General features: G+C 35.8%; 1 protein-coding gene across 1 annotated transcript in view; it reads right to left on the reverse strand.

Annotated features, from left to right (window-relative positions):
- Zswim6 (zinc finger SWIM-type containing 6) overlaps positions 1-18,406 on the reverse strand; it is a 146,548-nt gene extending 128,142 nt beyond the window's left edge. The window contains exon 1 of the mRNA XM_048800003.1: positions 18,388-18,406. The gene's annotated coding sequence lies outside the window, so the exon portion shown is untranslated. The remainder of the gene's footprint in view (positions 1-18,387) is intronic.
- Between the last annotated feature and the right edge of the window lie 3,324 nt (positions 18,407-21,730).

Genomic DNA, 21,730 nt, shown 5'->3' on the forward strand with positions numbered 1-21,730 from the left:
AAAGGCTAAAAAAGCAGCATCAATAACTCAAAGCTATTATGCAGAAAGTTGGTTTTAATAGTGATGCATTCAATTTTAGCAATTTTCCACAAAATTTTTCTGCCTTTTGATCTTTGTTTTACCAAAATACACTTGAGAGCTTTTACAATATCTTTCTGGTACCAATCCTGAAATGAAAACAAATTTTAGGTAAGAAACATTCAGAAGTTCGTTATTCAGCAAGAATCACCTTTATGCCCCCTCCCACACTGTTAAAAATAACCAGTTTTCACTGTTTCTCCCTCCCTCAAAAGCAAAAAAAAAATAAAAATGGCCCTTGAAATTTGACAACGTGGTAAGTTTTTTGTTTGTATCACTTAAACTTAAGCTATACACAGCTCTGGCTTTCAAAACAGAAAAAAAGTCTTTCCCCTTATTATAAAAAATATCTATAAAACAGAACTTAGCATTAAGAAAACGCATTCTGGAGCGCCGCTGGGCCATCACCCTGTCAGTCAAACTTGTCGTCCCATCCCTTAGCTGTCAGTCAATGCACGCCCCGCCCAGTTCCGCCCCCACCCCACCCCACCCCACCCCCGCGATGTCAGTCTGTGGCTCTGGCCCGCGGCTGAACCGGCAGCGCTGACGTCAGCTGGCGACCGCGGCCGCATTCCTAAACAGTTCAGACAACCCCACTGGTGGGAAGCTTCGAAAGCCCTCAGCTGTAGTGAGGAAAGCAAAGACTTGGCTGACAGCCAGACTCCTGAGCTCAGCATTTTGTAATGCACTTCCTTTTTACTTAACAGCTTGCATAATGTCTTTAACCCTTCCTTCACCTGCATCACACCTTTAACCCCTTCTTGTCTCCATCCAGCTTCAAAGCAAACCTCACAACTCGGTCTCCCACAAGATTTTAATATGTTCTTCAGCAAATCAAAACTGCTGAAGCAACGTGGTGTTTAATCACGTTGCTCCCCTCCCCCAAACTGCCCACTTTTTGCTCCTTAAGGCACTGTTAACTTTCAAGCAAGGCAACTAAAACGTTTTATTTAATATATATATATATATATTTCTTTTTATTATTATTATATATATATATATATTTATTATTATTATTCTTTTTGGTGGTGCTAGGAATTGAACACAGGGTCCTCACACAAGCCAAGTACAAACCCTCTACCACATGAGCTATCCCTAACCCTAAAACAAAACATTTAAATTTAAATTTTTACTTTTTCAAAACCCTCCTTTCACAATTTATCTTTTAGAACTTTTTTAAAGATAATACCATCTAGTAGCCCAAAGCATAGAAGGAGCAAAAGAATAAACAGTGCCAAAATATCCTTCTAGTCCAATTCCTAGTTGCCCAGTTCTCACCTCATGATAAACTAGTATTATTTCCCCTAGAGTTCACCGAGGAAATTTTTAGTTATTTAGTTAGGATATATTTCCATTTCTGTACTGTTTCGTCCTTTTACACAAATGGTAAACATAACTCATGCTGTTCTCTACTTTTTTTCCTTGGCCCCTTTTTTTTTTTTTTAATTGCATAATTGCATGGAATTCCACCACAATTTGCCAATCCTCTACACCTGGGCATTTAGATAATTCCCCATCTTTCTGCTATTTTGAATAATGCTGCCATGAAAGTCTTCTATGACTCTATCCTTAGAATAAACTTGGAGAACTGTTAGGTCAAAGCCAACACACACACTTGTAATGCTGAAAGATCCAACCTGCTGCCCAACACTGAAGCTGTACCCATGGAGGCCCATTTCCCCCTCTTCCACTCAGTGTTTACTCTGCAATGATCTCAAATCCCATATCTGTTCCTAGACCACTGTTACCAAGATTTGTTCGTTTTTGAAAAAGAGCTAAGAAAAATGGTACTTCAGTGTAATTTTAATTTATATCATTCAAATTATCAAACTGATCATCTTGTTAAGAACCATTTGTATTTCTCTGTGAACTGTAAAATCATCTTTCTTGTCCATTTTTCTATTCATTTGTCATTTTCTTACTACTCTGTAGGAGATTTTTATGCTTTTAGGAAAATAAGTAGCCTTTTGTCTGTGATAGTCTGAAGGATCTTTTCATATATTAACAAAATCAGCCCTTTGTATCAGATGATTTATAAAACTTTTTTCCAGTTTGGTGAATTAGTTCAGGTGTCTCTGCCATACAGAAATTGAGGGATTTTTATATGGTTGACTTGTAATCAATCTATTCTTGTATGGCTTCTGGTTATTGTCTCAGATATAGACTGTCATTTCTCCTTCAGTCTATAAAAAAATTCTCTTATGGTTTCTTCTAGTAAATGTTTTCAAATTTACATTTCAATATTTGGGATTTGCACTTTCTGTTTCCCTAGATAGATACCCAGGAGTTCCAACACTATCTTTCCTCACTAATTTGAAACGCTATCTTTATCATATTTCATAAATTCTCTTATGTAAACATAGGGCTCAGAGGATTTTTATACTGCATTTGTTATAAATGATAATTTTAAAATCTAATAGAAAGTAAGATACTTTTTCCATGAACAAGATCTAGTTTGACAAACAGATTTCAGATTTTGGAAATTTTATTTAAAATCAAACAATCAATTTTAAGATGTCTGAGATGAAGTAAAGCATAGTGTCATTAAGCTACATTTAAAGACATAGTTCTTTTGAAAACAACCATTTTTTTAGTAACATTACTTCTGACCAATTACAGGAGGTACTTTTAGTGTCCATAAAGACTTCAGATAATTATCAGAAAAATATATAATGATGACAACTCTGTTAAAGCAAAATTTGATCCTATTTTTAATATAGCCTTAAAAGAATATTTTTTAAGAAACAAAATGAGCAAACACAAAGATGAACTAGTCCTTTCAATTGATTTTTACCCTCCTTTCAGTATCTGTTAGGGATTACTATATACACCATGACTATGAAATTCCTAGGTCTTACATTTACGTAAACTATCACTGATAAATATACATTTTAAGCATACAAATTAGTTAAGCAGACAAACGTTTTCAACTCTAAGTAGATGTTTAAAGACAATGATATACAACATCTATCAGTGGTTGCAAACACCAGAACCCACTGTTTTGAATACTGAATATCCACTGTTTTAGAACTCAGGAGGTTGTAAAGGTGTTCCCTAAAAGACAGGAAAATGACCTGGATCTTCAGACCTGTACATTAATGGGAAAAGGGGAGGGTTCAAGGGAGGAGAAATTCTGCCAAAACAAGGAAAGGCCTCAAACCCTGAGATGCAGAAGACCCTAATGCATTTCAGACTGTCCTCTATGACAGGGCTATCATTTTTTTTCCACAAGCCTCAGACCTCTCATAACCACAGACCTCTCATGACCACAGAATAGATGTCAAGAGAAAGCCTTTAAAGGAATTTTCCTGTTTGATACAGATGCCATTTCTTAAGGTTCTGAAATACAGCTCAAAAAAGAGACTTAGATATTCTGAATAAGATGAGGTGCTATAATTACATTGCATTACCATTTTAAATTGTGAACCAATTTCCCTATAGAAATGATTACACAGAGAATAAAGTCCCAAAACAAATGACATTAAAGCTCTTGACACTCTGCCCCTAATCTACTCCTCCATTTCACAGAGCCTATACTTTGGCCCCACGGAAGTGAAGCCTGCTGTTTCTTAAATATGCCTGCTGACTTTGCTCACATTTTCCTATGTCTGGAATAGTTTCCCAACAAAATGTAACAATCTAAAAAATCTGCCATCACCTCTTCCTCCTCTGAGTCAGCTCGTCATAAGCTCCATTAGTTTCTCCATGATGATGATGGTGGAGGTGGTAAAGAATGTTAAAAAGGAATACCATCAAGATATGTTTATAACTTTCATAGTAATATAAAGATGAAAAATACTAAGAAAATATCAGAAGGACTGATACAAAGAAGAAAAAGATCCTATTTACTTTAAAAATCCATTTATATTTCCCACTTCTATGAACAAAGGACACATTTTCATTAAATCCCTTCCTTGGGAGGAGGAGTTAGCAATTTACCACTCTTCAAACATCTTTCCATCAATTTACAAATTAATAGGAACATAAAGAGGATAAAAGCTAATATACCATTAAACATGGTATTACCGAAAATAACCCCCACAACAGGATTACTTCAGATTAAGTTCAACTGTTCTCTCAACTCAGAGCTGTGGCTATCAGTTCAGGGAACCCTGGTACATGTTACCCTTTCGGTCATAAATCCTACCATCTCAACTACTGGTATTGACTTCTATGACTTAAAACCCAGGATTCCAAAGGTTAAGATGAAACAAATATCCCACAATTCTCAAATCTGACAATCAAAATCACCTGCATAACTCAAGAAATACTGAGATTCTTACGACTCATGTCCCAGATTTTCCAGAGCTTTATATCTAAGGGTAAGGCCCTCTGGGATCTAATCTGGGGGCCTTCCCCTAGGTGACTAACATGTTTAGGAACAAATAGCTTAGAAGATGAGAAGATGGGGCAGGGCCATGAAGGGATCAAGAAGGCTACAGCAAGTGGTGAAAATCCCTTTCCTCTCCTGGGTTTACCTGTTCCCACATCTTCCCCCTCATACCCCAACCACACCCACCCCCTCCCGCCAAAAAAGAGGCAGCTACTGAAGAAAAGAACAGCGATATCAAGAGCTGCAGAAGTGGTGGCTACAGGAGTTTCCTCATCAAAGCCCATCTGCCTTCCTCCATTATAAGGTTTGCTCCTCATGCAAGAATATGAAGCAAGGAGTAAAAATAAGGAAAGGTCTCTGTGTGGGGGGTGGGGGCCATAGCTTAGAGAAACTGGAGAGAAAATCAACTTCAAGAGAGTCATGGCAGCCTTTTGAAGTTTTCCATCTGCCTCAAGTATGCAATTCTTTGCCTAAAGATTAGAAAGTAAATAAGATGTAGCCATTAGGAACAAGAAGAAAACAATCATTTTAAGAATTCAACTGAAAAATGTAAAAATGGGGGCAAAAATTTTTCTGTGACATAAATATTTTTTAACCCTTTCAATATGGCTATTAAAGAGGCTACAAAATGTCATCTAATTCTCTGGGCAGACTACAGTTAAACTATGCAAGGAAATCTACTAAAAACTATACTTTAGGGGCTTAGGGTATAGCTCAGTGGTAGAACACTTAGCACTTGCCTTACAGTCATTCCATCCCCAGCACAGGGGTGGGGATAGGGGGTAGTTGGCAGCAGATATGCTACACTTCATAGGTTGAATTTCCACATAATTTAATTTCCTCTATGTCAAAAATACCACTTAATTACTCAGAAGCTCAGAACATTGGAAACTAAGAACTGAGCATTAAAAATTGCTTTCTTTTATGATACAAAATCTATGCTGGCACAAAAAGTTTTCAACTCTCATACAAAGAATCCAAGCACACATTATTTTGTACAATTCCAGACTCTTGTTTACATGCATGTTTTCCCTTCTGGTGTTATTCAAGAGATTCTCTTTTCTTTTCCAAGTGTACTTTCTAAGACCAAAGACAAAGTGTTCCTTTCCCAGCCCCTCCTTCCCTGGCTTCCATGTGATGAAGCACCCATGCGAGAAATAAAGGCCCTATAGCGCTCATAGTAATCTTACTTGTTAGTGTGTGAAAAACCAAAGCTGCTAGCTGCATATGGATTAGAATTTTCTTGTTTACAATGGCTCTCTGCTGTTATCAAGAGAAATAGAACTGCTAAATGGTTTAGAAATCCTATGCCATTTTTTATATTTTAACTTCATTTTTCTAAACAGCATGGCTTTAATGGTCCAAAAGGAGTTCTGAACCCTAAAAACTCTACACTTTGGAAAATATGAAAACTACGCTCCAGGGAATAATTATTCAGTCTTAAATGAGTGCCTCAGTTGGAATTTTTTAACAATAAATCTGCTGACAGTTTCAAAAGATAGTATTACTCAAGAACTAGAAAGAGTTACCTCAAGAAAGATATGAAAGGCATGTGTCCTCAATGAAGTCTGAAATCTTTGTTTCTTCTAAATCAGATGTAAAAACTTGGCGTGTGACATCATTTGCAAACAGCACATTACTCCTGGTGTAATGCACAATGTATTATGTTAATATTACGATGGGATCCAGAGTTAAGAGCTATACATTCCCCCCAACCATTACCTATATGTACAATGTAAGAGCAGAGATCTTTAATTTGTTCATGTCGATATCTCCAAGGCTTACCTATGTGTAAATCATTACTGATTAATTAATGCTACCCAATTAAAGTATATACAAAAATAAATCTAATTTCTTATTCATTTAAATATAAGGTTCAACTGTGCATATACTGAAATATAAATTAGAAATTATGCCCAATAATGCGAACTCTAAATCTTCCTATAGGGACAAAGTCATTATGGAAATAATAACTTTAAATTTACTAAGTTGGGTGCAACTGGAAAATATTTAACTTTTATGGCACAAAACCTTATATATTTAACAAAACTAAATACCATCAGAATTCCTATTTGTACACACAGCTCCACAGACCCTAGAACACTATTATAATCTAGAAACCATTCAATATGTTATTCTCTGAAGAAAGTTAATCATTAAAGACCTCTTGTTTTGGAGAACCTCTAGATATAGTATTTCCTATATTTTTGAAGCACCCCCCATCCCCCCAAAAAAGAAAAATCACTGGAATCCATGCTGCAAAAAAATTAAAATTTCAAGCATTTATGGATACATCTAGAATATCATTCTCAATGGAGAATCCTTCCTTTCACCCAATGTAATTATAATTGTTAGTCATCTTTTATAATCTTCACAAATAAAAGACTTTTAATTTTAGAATTGTGCTCTATTTCTGCTTGATACCTTACACTAAATGGTATCCCAAACATAAATAGCTACCACAACTCAGGATGTACATATTCCATCAGGGATATTTTAAGAGTGATCAAATAATAGGAATTAGCTCTTGAATTTTATCCTATCTGTAAGACTTCGGGAGTATTTTTCCAATCTCTCCCTTTACCCCTGGACCTGGGGTAAAAAAAAAAAAAAAAAAAAAAANCATTTATTTTTAAGTTGTAGGTGGACACAATACCTTTATTTTATTTTTATGTGGTACTGAGGATCAAACTCAATACCTCATGCATGCTAAGCAAAGCGCTCTACCTCTGAGTCACAACCCTAAGCCCCTGGTCAACATTTTCATTAACCACTCGGAACAGACTCAAAAACATAATCAGAAAGAATGAGACAAGAACCCAAGGAGTTTGTTAATACCCAGACAGGTAGATGGTTCAGAAAATTCAGCAGGCCAGAACAAGTAAGATATATAAAATAATCCACAAAAAGGAGGATAAACATAAAGCACTCCTCAGGGTCTTTTTGAAAACATAAGCTGCTCATCTAAAACATGAGGCCTTGCTCACAAGCAATTCATGTGGAAACATCAGGGATGTTACAGAGAGATGCTATTAAAACAAATTAACTCAGGCTATATAATGAAATGACAGTTTCTAAACTTTCTTAACATGCCCATAATGATCATAACTTATCTGAAGAACTATAAGCTTTTCTGAGAACCACATTTTATAAGTGTAGAAATCACACATCATGGCAGGATGGTCAGAGATCTGGTGGCATAACCTAGAAAAGAATCAACTGGTTCATTATCTGAAGATGTCATGTTATACTTCAAAACATAGAAAAAATATTAGGACAGTAGGAGGACAGGCAATTCATACAATACAGAAAGCTAAGGAATAGTAAGTTGCTTAAAACTATCTTGAAATCCAAGCATTCTCAATCTTGAAAGGCAAAGCAAAGACTAAACAAAATATCCAAATGAAGACAAAACAAAGACCTGCCAAGGATGCTTCAAAGAGGGTATCTATTTTCCTTAAGGTTGCACAAAGTTATTTCCAAACCTCAGTGTACTGGTGAGAAAACTGAAGCCACACCAGGTAACTGCCTTGTTCAGGTATCACAATAGCTAAGTCAGTGCCAGAGGCCATTTTCTGGGTGCCCAGATTTGTGTTCTTTATTCTGTTCTATCTTTTCACTTCAAGGATCAGGTTATTTGCTCCTCACAACAGAGGAAGTATTCTCTTCCCATAAGTTCATTCAGATTTGGGAAATAAGGAGATAGAATAATCAATCACCTTGCTCAGGACAAGACATTGTTTTTCCATTTTTAGTAACCTATACAGCCCAAGAAACACCAACCTTTAATGTATACTGATCCTTCAGGATTTGGGCCCCTGGGACATATGATGAGCAAAGCTTCCCCTGTGCTCCAACTCAGGAAGTGCAGACAGATTTTAGAGGGAAAAAAAATCAAAAGAGGATCTTGTGTTTCCCTCTGTCAAAAATACAGAGATGGGGCTAAGGTTGTAGCTCAATAGTAGAGCACTTGCCTAGCACATTATGAGGCACTGGGCTTGATCCCCAGCACCACATAAAAATAAATCAAATAAAGGTATTGTGTCCACCCACAACTAAAAAATATTCTTTAAAAAGACAGATTGACACTGGACCCACAAAGAAAGAGTAGCTTAAGTTTGTAAGAGAAACTGGAGTGCCAGTGTTGCTAATTTTCTCAATCCAATCACATAGAAGGATTTAATGCATAATCAGACAAGCTCAGTGTTTTCAATCACATTTTCAAATAACCATCTTTGCTTGTCTTTTATGGTAGCCATCAACAACTCTCTATCATTCAGCCAAACACTTAAAGTCATCTTTCCTTCTCTCACCAAAGATATTCTAATAACATCAGTCCACAAATTTAGTTTGCTCCCTCAGAGAAAATTATTCTTAGAACTGAAATCACATAATGCTTACTTTAATCATAAAAATCACAATTTTAATGAACCTCTGCTTGACAGGGTACCAGATATTGTACGAAGTACTTTACAAACATGTTGAAAGATGAATATTATCCCCATTTTATAGGTGAAGAAAACAAGGCTTCCTAAAGTTATTTGTACATAATACTGCCTGTCTCGTGCTCAAGGAGATTGATGAAGCAAGGCTCTAATCAATAACCACAGCAAGGAGTAGGATCCAAGTTCACCCGAAAGTTTCATAGGTATCAAAAGCAAGAAGTATCATGCTCTGAAATACTGCTGAGATTCTATTATGTAACTAAAGGTTTAAATGGTAACAGGAGGGACTAAGTGTAGACACAAAAAAGGTAAAGTGGGAAGTCTTGAATAGTTAATAATGGTTTAATTTTCCTTCTGTGCTGGGAAGTGGGATCAGATTCCTTCTCTTCATCCTCTTAATGTGGATAATGTGGATTAAGTGGATCTGGACCAGAATCCACTCTATACTTGGAGTTAGTAAGCAAAATAGGTTAACAAAAACTTGTCCCCTTCAGAAGTCACCTCACAATAGCTTGGCTGTCACTGATAGGCTGCACATGCTACATTTCCTGGAGGATCCCACTGCAGGACTGTGGATTCAACAGCACATGCAGAAAAACAAAACATTTTTTATCCTGAAATGAAGATTTATAGTCATGACTACCACCTCCGAGAGCATCTCACTGACTCCCTCCCATAACCAAGGTGATTTTGATTACTATCAAATTTTTTAGTCATAAATCCAAAGTGTTTAAATTTATGAAAAATCATTATTATATATGAGTACATTTTGGTAAAATGTTTAAAATATATATTTCACTCAACTGAAATAATGCTTCTTTTAGTAGGAATACATTTGGAGCCAATGTAATGGTTTTTAGATTGAGTCCAAATTAATATTCAAAACTGAATAACCTGTTTATTTTGTACCACAAACAAACTCAGGCAGACACTGAGCAATTATAGTAACAAGTCAGTAGACCTGTGTTTTAATTCTAAGTTTCTCTTACTAATCATGATTAATCATTACCCTATCTGAGAAGTAGTTCCTTAGCCTGTGAACTGGAAACAATTTTTAAATTCTATAGGGACAAACAGATTTATGGATATTATGTTTACAATACTCCTAATAGATTAAATATCTCTACTTCAACAATGTAATAAATAATATTTGGAAGTTATTAAAAGGATAAGCTCGTTTAAGCCTTTCCAGCCCCACCCTACCCCACAAAAACCTTTATTTTTTAACATTTTTATTCAGCAACAAGTAAAATGTTAAACCAAAAATTTATATTTAAAAATGTTTAAACAGTTTATTTATAAATGAAGATTCTCTATCCTTTGTTCTATAAAAGACTTAAACCAGGCCAATTTGACTTAGTATTATGCTTCTCTTTTTTTTATAAAAAGGACACCAACACTGCCTGACATTTGTACAGCATTATGCAAGCTAAATAAAATGTTTCGTTCACGGGGCTGGGGATGTGGCTCAAGGGGTAGCGCGCTCGCCTGGCATGCGTGCGGCCCGGGTTCGATCCTCAGCACCACATACAAGGATGTTGTGTCCGCCGAATACTAAAAAATAGATATTAAAATTCTCTCTCTCTCCCTCTCTCTCATTCTCTCTCACTCTTTAAAAAAAAATGTTTCATTCACTTATGAATGAAAACATTCTATTTTCACAATAAACCTATAAGGTCAGAAGGGCTAGGCAATGTTTAGATAATTTTACAAATGAGGAAGATGAAGGTGATGGAGATTAGTCAGTCAGTCTATGACTTGAGATGATTTGAATTACAGATCTTTGACTTTACTTACAACGATACAAAAGCAATAGCCTTTTAGAAACCATAGTTCAAACTTTTATCTTTTCTTGCACTAGCAATATGTGTAACAATACTTTTTAGTAATGCTGGGCAGTGAACCCCAGCTCCCAGTCAACCAATCATAAGAGTAAACGACCAGTACTGTACAGTGTACTGTATTTCTAAGCTATCACGCTTAGTAGGTTAGGTATATTAAATGCATTTCCAACAGTTTTCTCAACTCAAATGGGGTTACTGAGGGATAACCCCATGGTAAGTAGAAGAGCACCTAGCTAGATACAGTAGAAGTGTAAGCAGAGGCCAAGCCCAGCCTGTTGGTCACCCTGCCCAAGATTACTTCTGCCTCCACACACCAGATAGTACCTTCTGATCTCAGTACTATTTGCAGAATTGTAAAGAAACACAAACTTTCCAGATTGTTTAGTTTCCAAACAATACACTGACTTAAAATATCTTAAATCAACACCTCTCAAAAAAAATGTACAGCTTAATAAGACATTCAAAGTTAACTGCCCGCTGACCCCCACTGAGTAAAATATTCTTTACCCCTTCTCTAAACAATTGTATAGAGAAAAATTATCTGAGAATATTTTAATATTAGATTACTAATATATTCCACTGAATAATAGTGCAGTAAATACTTGTGTCTTTCTTACAAAACTTCATTTAAGTGAATAAAATGTCTTAATTTATAAATTAGAAAATTGCACATCTTCATCTCTCCTGATACAGTAAAAAGCATAAACATTTTTAACCAATTGTTTTTCAAGTTTTAAAATCTATTTTGTGTTAAAGTCAGGTTTTAAGAAAATCAATTCAATATTTACTGAGTTATCACCATGTATCTCTATAATAATAACCTTCTTAGTCAGAATTAATAGCCCAGAGGGGTAAAAATAGTTTTTAAAATATGGTAAAAAGCACACTGAAATATAACACTCTTGAAGTAGACTAGCTGCCCTTATATACTCTTGGGAAGATGTGACGTACTACAGGTAAGTGAGCAGAGTGGCATGCAAGCAGGTAGGCTGACAGAATCAAGGAAAGGAGAGACAGAATGGAGATGAAGCAGAAAGAAAGCTCTGTAGCAAATAAGATGGAAGAAAGGAAGGAAAATTCCATTCTGTCTTATGCTGCACATGCCCTCAGGAGATGTTGTTAATGGAACCTTGTCATTACAAAAGTTCCCCAGATTGGCCAAAGAACCTCCTTTTTTTGGTTCCCAGATCAAAATCTATGTGCACCCTTTCATACATTAAGACTAGTACATGGGCTGAGGTTGTGGCTCAGTGGTAAGAGCACTTGCCTTGCATGCGTTTGGGCACTAGATTCAATCCTCAGCACCATATAAATCAATAAGAAAATGAAGGTACTGTGTCCATCCAAACTAAATATTTTTTAAAAGACTAGTATATATATATGGCACACCACTAAGAAATTATTCTCAGTCCAACAATTCCTCACAGAGATACATCTGTGGCAGATGTAAGCTCTAGTGACAACAATGACAGTTGCACACAAAGACCAACAACACAGACACGGGAAACAAACACAGAATGGATTTAAATCTGTCAAAATTATATTCTTGAGACCCTTAAACTGGACTTTTTTTCCTCTATGTTTTTTCCCTGTTTCCAAATGCATTTACTAGCTCCTCTATTAAGCTGCAAAGTTCTTAAAGCTAAAAGTAAAGTATACCTGTGCTTCAGTACACACATGTGGTGCCATGAAAATCCATCTCTGATGAGGCAGCACTTTCCTTAAAGGATGACCACCAAGCAGGCCAGAGGAGCCACAAAGATTTCACTGACAGATGGTAACTTCTACCCCTTTTCAATCTCTGCTCTCACTTCTTCAGTAAGTTTGGGGCATGTGTCCCAGTATGCCAAGTTGCAATTACAGATATTTAAGCAACATTCATCTAAAATGATTCAAAAGACAGCCAAAAGACAAGCCTAATAAGTGAAAAAAACAACAAAATTTCATAATTTTATCAAATTTCACAATTATTCCTACTTCTATATAAATAGTATGGGTATGCATTTTAAGGTTTTCTAGTAGCAAAAAATGCTTCAAAAGCCACAATTCTAACTGAAGACTGCTCAAAGTCTCTCAATCACTACACTTTTTAAAGCCACTGTGTGGTCTCAAATGCCAGCTCTCCCACTATCAACTTTGTGGCCACAGGTAAGTCACTTAATGTCTGTGCCTCAGTCTCCTTATAGAGTTGTTGAAAGCTTTAAATAAACACATGCTAAAAAAATCCTTAGAACATTATGTAGTACTTAATATTACTATCATCTTCATCAACATTCATTCCATATTTATCAGGAACACTTCAACTGAGCCTCCCAGCTGAACAAGAATGTTACCTCTAAATCATTTCAAATATAACCCAATTTGAAAAGACAGTATAAACCCAGATTGTTTCTTACATCTTAGAGGACATTTTGGTATGTAGAAGCAATTCTGCTAGTAGTGGCTTTTCAAGGAGTTCAGCCTATCAAGCAAACTTCTGAACCGTGAACTGTTCCATCTTTCAAAGAAGAAAAGTAGAAAAAGAGATAGTTTTATAAGTTTTAATTTTGTTTTTTCAAGGGGTATCTCTGACAGGCCACTAATTCAAATTAATTTTAAATATATTTGTAGGGTGTTCACTGTCTGAAGAGCTTTTAATTTATAGTTCTAAGTATAACTGTTACAAGCATCCAATTTGTTTAAAAAAGCAACAATTTCCTACCAAACAACTTAACACAAGTGTTAGTTTACCCTTTTTCTCTGTTTCCTGAATCTAAAATATTCTATTATTTTGTCTAGTACAGGGATATTAAATAATATCCCTCTAGTACAGGGATATTATTTAAAATAATCATAAGTTCCTCCAGTGTGAAACATCAGAGAGAACATGGAATGGACACAACCTTGGTTTTCAGAAAGCTTATATTAACTATGGGTGCTTGGTTGGTGTCAGATGTACTGTATCTTATTTCTAATATTAGCCCATTTGTTGATTTGGGGAAAGTGTAGATTTGCCCTAAAAGCAGGTGGCTATACTACTACAGAAAGCTGTTTTCAGACATAAAGCAACCAATAGCAGAGAAATAAACTCTCAATAATCAGAGCAAGCCTCTTTGAATTCATTATCAATATCCTAAATGAAATGATAAAATGCAAATGCTCCCCTGAAAAGAGTTTTAGCAACTGAAGATAAAAGGACCTGCCATAAATGGGTAATGAGTGGGACAGAGGACACCTGGCAGAAGCACATGGGAGAGCCTCAAAAATTAGAGCTAGAAATGTTCCTTGGGAAAGTAGACTGTTCAAACAGTATGAAAAACGTTTTTAAAAACCACACAAAGAGATTTTTAAAACAGAAAAATCTATTAACCCGCAAGTTGTTGGGTTATTTTTCTTAAGTACACATGTTTTGGAAACTTCAGAATCTTGAAATATACTCCTGATTAGCTACACTCAAGTTTCCAGCTGCCTTTACATTTGTTCACTTTGTCAAAGCCAATTCTACCAAAGCCCTTTGTCCTACTAAAATGCCAGCTCAGCTCACCTTACTGGAAAGGCTCTTCTGGTTTTGTCAGCTGTGCCCATGATAAGCAGCTGGGAAGTATGGAAAAAACATTAACTATTGACTGAAAAAGAGTATGGACATGGAGTTTCACCATTTGTTACAGAAGAGGTTATAAAAAAAAGTAAATAAAGAAAAATGAAATTAAAAGACTATTCATTGCTCCACACCTGCTCAGAAAGGCTTTACAATCACCAATCCACGTAAAATAGCCACAGCTCAACTAAAGGAAGTATTTATTAATCCGTGTTTAAATAGGGACAAGGAGAAGTGGGGCGGGGGTGCCAAGGCACAAAGGCAAAGGCAAGGCAAATCACTGAGAAGCAGGAAGGGGAATGCCCACTGATACACTAGGGATAAACCAAAGGTCTCTCCTGAGATGTGTGTTTCCCTGATGTACTACTCTAAATAAATGGCATAACCAGGGCAGACAGACATCAGTTTGGAATGCAGGCAGTAGAACTTTTCACAACTTTAGAGTATAAAATGTGTTCCCAATTAGTATGTAATGTATAAGGCCAAATGCAGACTGGGCCTCATATATGTCCCATCTTTAGCAATGTTCAATCGCCAGGCAACAGTGCCACAGTTCCCATTATCTCCTATACCTACCTATGCCCTCCAAGAAGTATGGCTATTTTGAAGGCTGTCCCTTGAGCCTATACAAGAATTCACAGTATAAAGCCCCACATCCAAAACTAGCCAAAAAACAAATCCAACCAGGCACTGACAGTCTAGTACATTTGCCTCTATTCAAAAGATGGAGTGCTAGGTAGCTGTTCCTTAAAACTCAGGCAAATGAACACGATCACCATGGCTACCAGGGTTATGCAACCCTTTGGCCTCTAGGGCACAGGGGTGAGGGAAGGCTCCCAAAAGAACTAAGTTTCAGGTGGGTTTTCAATGGAGGAGCCTAGCTCTGGGACACAATGTGTGAGTACAGAGTATGTGCATTCCATCGTGCAACAATGAGGGGGAGAAGAGCATTAACTTTGACAGAATGCCTATGCAGTGGCCTAGATACTAGACATGAATTAACTCAATTACAGCAACTGAGGCCCAGGAGAGTTAAATAACTTACCCTAGGTCACAAAGGGAATAAAGACCAGAACCAGAATCAAAACCTAGGCCTGTATAATAACAAAACAAATATTCTATCAAACCTGATGACTTTCATTGTTTTTCCTCATCATCATGCTGCCCTATAACAGTTAAGCTTCAACTATAGACATCAATAAAGCTGGTGGCTTAAAACTCAAGAGGGATCCAGCATCCCTGACAACCCTGCAGCATACACTGGCCTGGGAGAACTTCTTTAAACATTAAAATATTACTTTTTAAAAAATCACTTTTGATGAAAATCTTTCTCAAAATATTTAATTGCCTTATTGAACAGAATATACCAAGCTCCACTAGACAGTAAATGTGTGGTCCATGCAGTATTTTGCAATCTGGGATGAGAAACTGTGCTATACCTTAGAGATGGATGGGGCTGCACAAACCACTTAATTTAACCAAGACTGCAGGAATTTCTTCCTGAAGAAATTATAAGGGCAAAATATTAAACAGATGAAACAAAACCCATTTACATGTAGCCATACAAATGTAAAATTTACTTAAGCAAGTTTGACACACAAAATTTCCAACATCCCATCTAAATTCAAAGGTATTCTACCAGCACTGGCATTTCATCTCTGCAAAAAGAAAGAATGCCCTCACTATTAACAAATTCGTCGCCTGTCAATCTTAACATTTTCTAAACTCTGAATTCAGATTCAACTAGACAATATTAAAACAACGGATCCTAAAGTTTTATGAGGTTAGTGATATTATTTTACCCTTTATGAATCTACTTTCCTCCCTGCCCAGATTCAGAGTGCTATGTACATGCTTGCTCTGATTCAATTTGGAAGGCATCCTATTAATAAATATAAGAGATTTTCATATTATATACACATACCCATTATACATATACACATATATGGGAAAAGTTCCTATCATTAGGTATTACATTAAAACAAGAAATGGTTAAACAATGTGGTATGCTAGAGTCAACAACCTTTCCAGGTCTTCATTCACTCAAAACAAGAACAAGATTTCAATTGCTACTACAGACAGCTGCTGGAAGGAAAAACAAAATGCCAGCCAGCCATTCCATCCACCACTCCCATCACCTGCCTTTCATTATTCTCCCACCTCCAAACTGCCCATTTAACCCAATGATGAGGCTGCTTGTCAGCTGCCTAATCTCTTTGTTGTCTGTACAAAGTTATTTTACCATTATTTCTAAAACAGGAAAGGAAAAAATCCTAAACAGAAGCAAAATATGGGGTTTCTGAACATTAAAAAAAAAACTTATTGTTTTAAACAGTATATAAGTTAGATTTTCAGTAACATGCTCAATTAATAAGCACAAATTTTTCCTGTGTCCTGAATTTTTACACTGTATTTATTTTATTTCTTTCAGATTAAAAATTGATACACTGCTTTGAAATGAGAGAAATTTCACTTGGAAAGATGTTTTTTAAAAATCATTAAAAATTATACTGTCTATTATTTGAAAGTGAAATCCAACTTACTATTTAAAAGTAAATTTATCTCATATTTCCTGACTTTGTGAACTCCCTACATGTTAATCCATTGCATTATTAGCGTCTTTGAAAGGTTGCTCCCTATGTACCCCAAACATCTTTTTTTTTGCTTTTCACGCATCGGTATCACAACTTTACTGAGGTGTGTGGGTTTTTTTTAGAGAGAGAGAGAGAGAGAGAATTTTTTTTTTAATATTTATTTTTTAGTTTTTGGCAGACACAACATCTTTGTTTGTATGTGGTGCTGAGGATGGAACCCGGGCCGCACGCATGCCAGGCGAGCTCGCTACCGCTTGAGCCACATCCCCAGCCCCTGAGGTGTGTTTTATAACCCTTTTGGGAAAGCACCTAAGAAAGAAAAAATTGACATCATTAGTGTCCAGTTAATTTTAATAGTGACTGCCTTACAACTCTGAGTTCCATGTCATAAATGAAAATCCTCTCTCGATATTTCAAGTGTTGATGGGAATTGGCAAGGCAAGAGTGAATTAGGATGCTCATGTAATTTCTTTAAGATTATAGAAAACTACAGATAGAAAGAACTGCCCCTTTCCACTCCAAATATCAAAGTGTAAATTCTGGCTATTTTATCACCAAATGACTGACAGTTACAGGTGGAAAGAAAAGAACCAGCATGAGAGAAAACACAGGACCAGCCACTACCAGTCACACTTGTCTATCAGATGAACATGATGCTACTTAGTCTTGATTGCATTCATGTAGAAAGGACCAGCTCTGGCCTGCATTCCATTTCTCATTTTCTTCACAAACCTTTATCACTCTGTGTCTATCCCTGAACAAAGAACAGAAAGTTTAGCGGGTAAACCTTTACTAGTATATAATACATGTTAGCTACAACCAGCTTCATCTGTTTTATCAAGACAGATATCCACATTCCACTTCCACATGAAAAGCCCTAGTAAATTTTACATTTGTTTTGAATGGATTGTATTACATTTACCCACACAGTAAACTACTACATAATGCACCGAGATGGAGGGATCTATTCACTCCACACTGCATGAATGCCTCAACCACTAAAGGGAAAAACAGCCCTTCTCATAGCATTCAAAAGGATGACTAGACAGAGTTCCAGCTGAAAAGGGAAAAATATGTCACTCAAGGTTATCACAAAGTTGATATCCTGTATGTTTTCTACATCAAAGAAATCACATTACAGACTAGACCCCCCCCAAAAAAAAAATAAGTCCCCCATCATCTATAGGGGAAACATTCCAAAATCCCCAGTGGATGCCAGACACCACAGATAACACCAAACTCTATATGTGCTGTTTTTTCCCTCTATATACCTATCTATGAGAAAGTTTAACGTTATGAATTACACACAATATTGAAAACAAAACAGAATAATTATAAAAATATAATTATATAGTATAATGAAAAGTATTGTGTACTATAATGAAAGCTTTTCAAAATATATGAAATGTTTGTTTCTAGAATTCTCCATTTAATATTTTTTGGGCTGTGGATAACTGAAACCAGACAGGGAAACCACAGTTAAGCAAGGGGTGCTGCTGTATAGACAACTGCTTACCACTGAGGTGTGTATGGTCCTTTCTTCATACTTTCAGATGAAACCATGACATGCATCACGTTAGTTACTCTGAACTCATTATCCAGGACAGATGTACCCTGCCTGAAGTAAATTCAATATGGCCATACATGAAAAAAAAAAATTGAGAGATGATTTAAACTTTAAAAGAGTCTTACAATATTATTCCTTAAAAGTAAATCCTAGAATGATTCCTTCTCCAAATATGTCTATTACATACTATAAGGAACAGTGTTTGCAAACACATGAATGAGTTTATGTTTGCAATAACAATTCTTAACTAGAGGTTGGTAATTGCTGGCACAAAAACCAAAGAGCAAAAGTCATCTCTGAAATCAATTTAATGGTCAGTGCACAGGAATACAATCTCCCTTGGCTCTAGTCAACATTTTTCCAATAAACAAATGTTTCTTGAGTACCTGTTATATGCCAGACAATTCTAGCTGGATCAGCATTTCCTGTACCTCCACTCCATCTCCTGACTTGACACACAGAAATGACTCAGATGGTGGATCACCCTGGTGTAATAACTCAAAAAACCCTAAGGTTTGTCAAGATTTTAAAGTACTAAAAACAGTGAATGAACATTACAATACTACAATTTTTGAAAATTAGATTTAAATCTAGTGAGAAAGCCAGTCTACAGATAGCTAAATGTTAGGAAAACTTTCTGAAGCAACACTACTACAAGAGAGTACTTACTATTGACTGTCCAAATACTAAGAATAATTACAAGCTATACAAAAGCTAGTGTGAGGATAGAGTGTCAAATAGAATAAAACAGTTCCACGGCTATTCAAACTCAAAAATAGGCAAAGGCATTTTCTCATCTTAAATATCACATAAACAGGCTTAACATTTTGCTTACTATCAAGTATAACTTGGCATTTGCATTGCTAATAGTCCTTTTTCAAAATGTGCTCACACTTGGAGTTCCTTTTGAATAGCAATAACTGGATTTACTACCTACCCTAGGACCTGGACATGCTAACATCAAGCTACAACTAAGCATACCTTCGTGTTCAGAGTACAACCAGAGCAGAAAATATTTTGGAGGCAAGTGTGCACTACAGATCCACCTTTTTCTTGGAAAGGCATTGTACAGAAAGGTTCATCCTGCTTTGTTCTAGCTTTCACTTGATAGAGCAAGACCAAATACAGTTTATTCCTCATGGAAGACATTGCTTACAAGACAATAAACAATGGAAAATTTAAAAAAAAAAAAAAAACCCCTAAAAGAGCCATTTACTGATAAGCACTAGAAAAGGGGGGCTTTGCTTTTTTTGTGGTATTAAATTTTTTGTCTTCATACAGTTATCAACACAAAACTAGCCAAAGGACCCTTTGGAAAAATGAAAACTGTAAAAGGCAAATGGATTACTCGACCACAAGTAAATGGCTACAATTTTAAGATGACAGTGTACTTCTGTGTGGATGTTTAGACAACAAAGATTTAAAGAAAAAAGAGGTAATAAAACACATTTTACCAATCCAAAAGATCACTCCTGGGGCAGAAAAAGAATTCCCTTCACAAGGTCTAGCCTTGAAACTGCAATAAAAAATAAAAATATTTCTGAATAAAGAATATAAACAATGTTAACTTCCAGACTGTTCTGATCTTTTTAACTTTAATAATTTTTATTATGGTTTAAAACTGAGAAAATAATATCTTTTCCCACCCGCCCCCGCCGTCTCTCTTAAGGTTACTTAAGGTTATCAACTTCTTGTGACTCCTTCCAACAAGCATCATATAATATTTTCATTTCTACTCAAATTGCAACCTAACACACACTACACTATACCTTCATTTGTTTTTTAATGTAACATTTACATCATTCCACATCAGTAATTTCCTCATTCTTTTTCATAATTGCATAATATTCTATCTTGAATAGATACTATTTTATTTAACCAGTCTTCTATAATGAATATTAAGGTTGTTTCCAATGTCTTGCTACCAAAAACAATTCTTCAGTAAACCTCAAGCATATTTCATTTCAACTCAGCATATATTTCTGGATGTGGATTTGTTGAGTCAAATAGGTTTATACATGTATAATTCTGATGAATCCTGTGAAATTATCCTTCATAAAGACTTTCCCAATTTGTATTCCCACCATCAATGCATGAATGTTTATTTCTACACTCCTGAACTGTTGGGTCTCTTTCTTACTGATTGGCAGAAACTGCTCCTACATGAAGGAACTTTGCCCATTATCTCTAATGAGTTGTAAATGTTTCTTCAAGTTGTCATTTGACTTTACTTGTGGTAGTTTTTAGATAAGCAAAAATTTACACTTTTTATGCAGTCTATGAATCTTTTTCTTCTGCTTAGGATTTTGTTTTAAAAAAACTTAATTTAAAATCATAAAAAATTTCTACCCTGGTTTAGCTCCATTTCTCTTGTGACTCTACTCTTTAAATTAAAGTCTGATTCCATTCTGGTACAAGTGTGCACTACAGATCCACCCCCCACCCCACCCCCGCAACTGATTTCAGATGCCATTTTCATCATCACTTTTATCATGTCATGTGTGGTTGAGGGTCTCTCTTCAATCTTCACATTTTATTTCATTGGTCTCTACATCTATATATGTGCCTTCATCACAAGCTTTTAATTACTGTAGCTTAATGATACATTTAATATCACACAGCTGGTTCTACCTCTCATTACTCTTCTTTTCCATAATGTTCCTATTGTTGTATGTTCACTTCTATGTTCATTTTAGCATTAGTTAATCAAGCCAAAAAAAAAAAATCTTATTGGCAGTTTTATTGGAGTTACTTTCAACTGACAGCAAATTTTAGGGAGTTACTCTTATTTTTAAGTAGCAATCCCAATACTTGGCAATTTCATTCCACCAGATTAGAAATGGTGTTTTCCATGCCTTATCTAAAGCATTTGTATTTCATATCAGTATGTCTCCAATCACAAGATGACAGTCTCTCACAGCTAATGTAGTGTTTCCCATTGACCTTCCCTCTACAGCCAGGAGGGCTGTATAAAAATGGATGTCAAATAACTGTTGAGGGCTGTGGCTGTGGTTCAGTGGTTCCTGGCATGTGTAAAGCACTGGATTCGATTCTCAGCACCACATATAAATAAATAAAGGTCTATCGACAACTAAAAAATATATTTTAAAAAAAAAGAACTGTTCAACAAATGTTGAAGTAGCATATTCCCTAAGTTTAGCCATAAATTAAATATAAGTAGGAAACAATTCTACAGTCATCATTATCTTTTCTTAACATGAAAGCTAACCATGCAGACATAAAGAATTGAAAAAGATTACAGATGATCCAGACAGGTCCTAAGCAATCATTT

This window comes from Marmota marmota, unplaced genomic scaffold (genome assembly GCF_001458135.2).
Source record: "Marmota marmota marmota unplaced genomic scaffold, marMar, whole genome shotgun sequence".
Classification (NCBI taxonomy): Eukaryota; Metazoa; Chordata; class Mammalia; order Rodentia; family Sciuridae; genus Marmota; species Marmota marmota.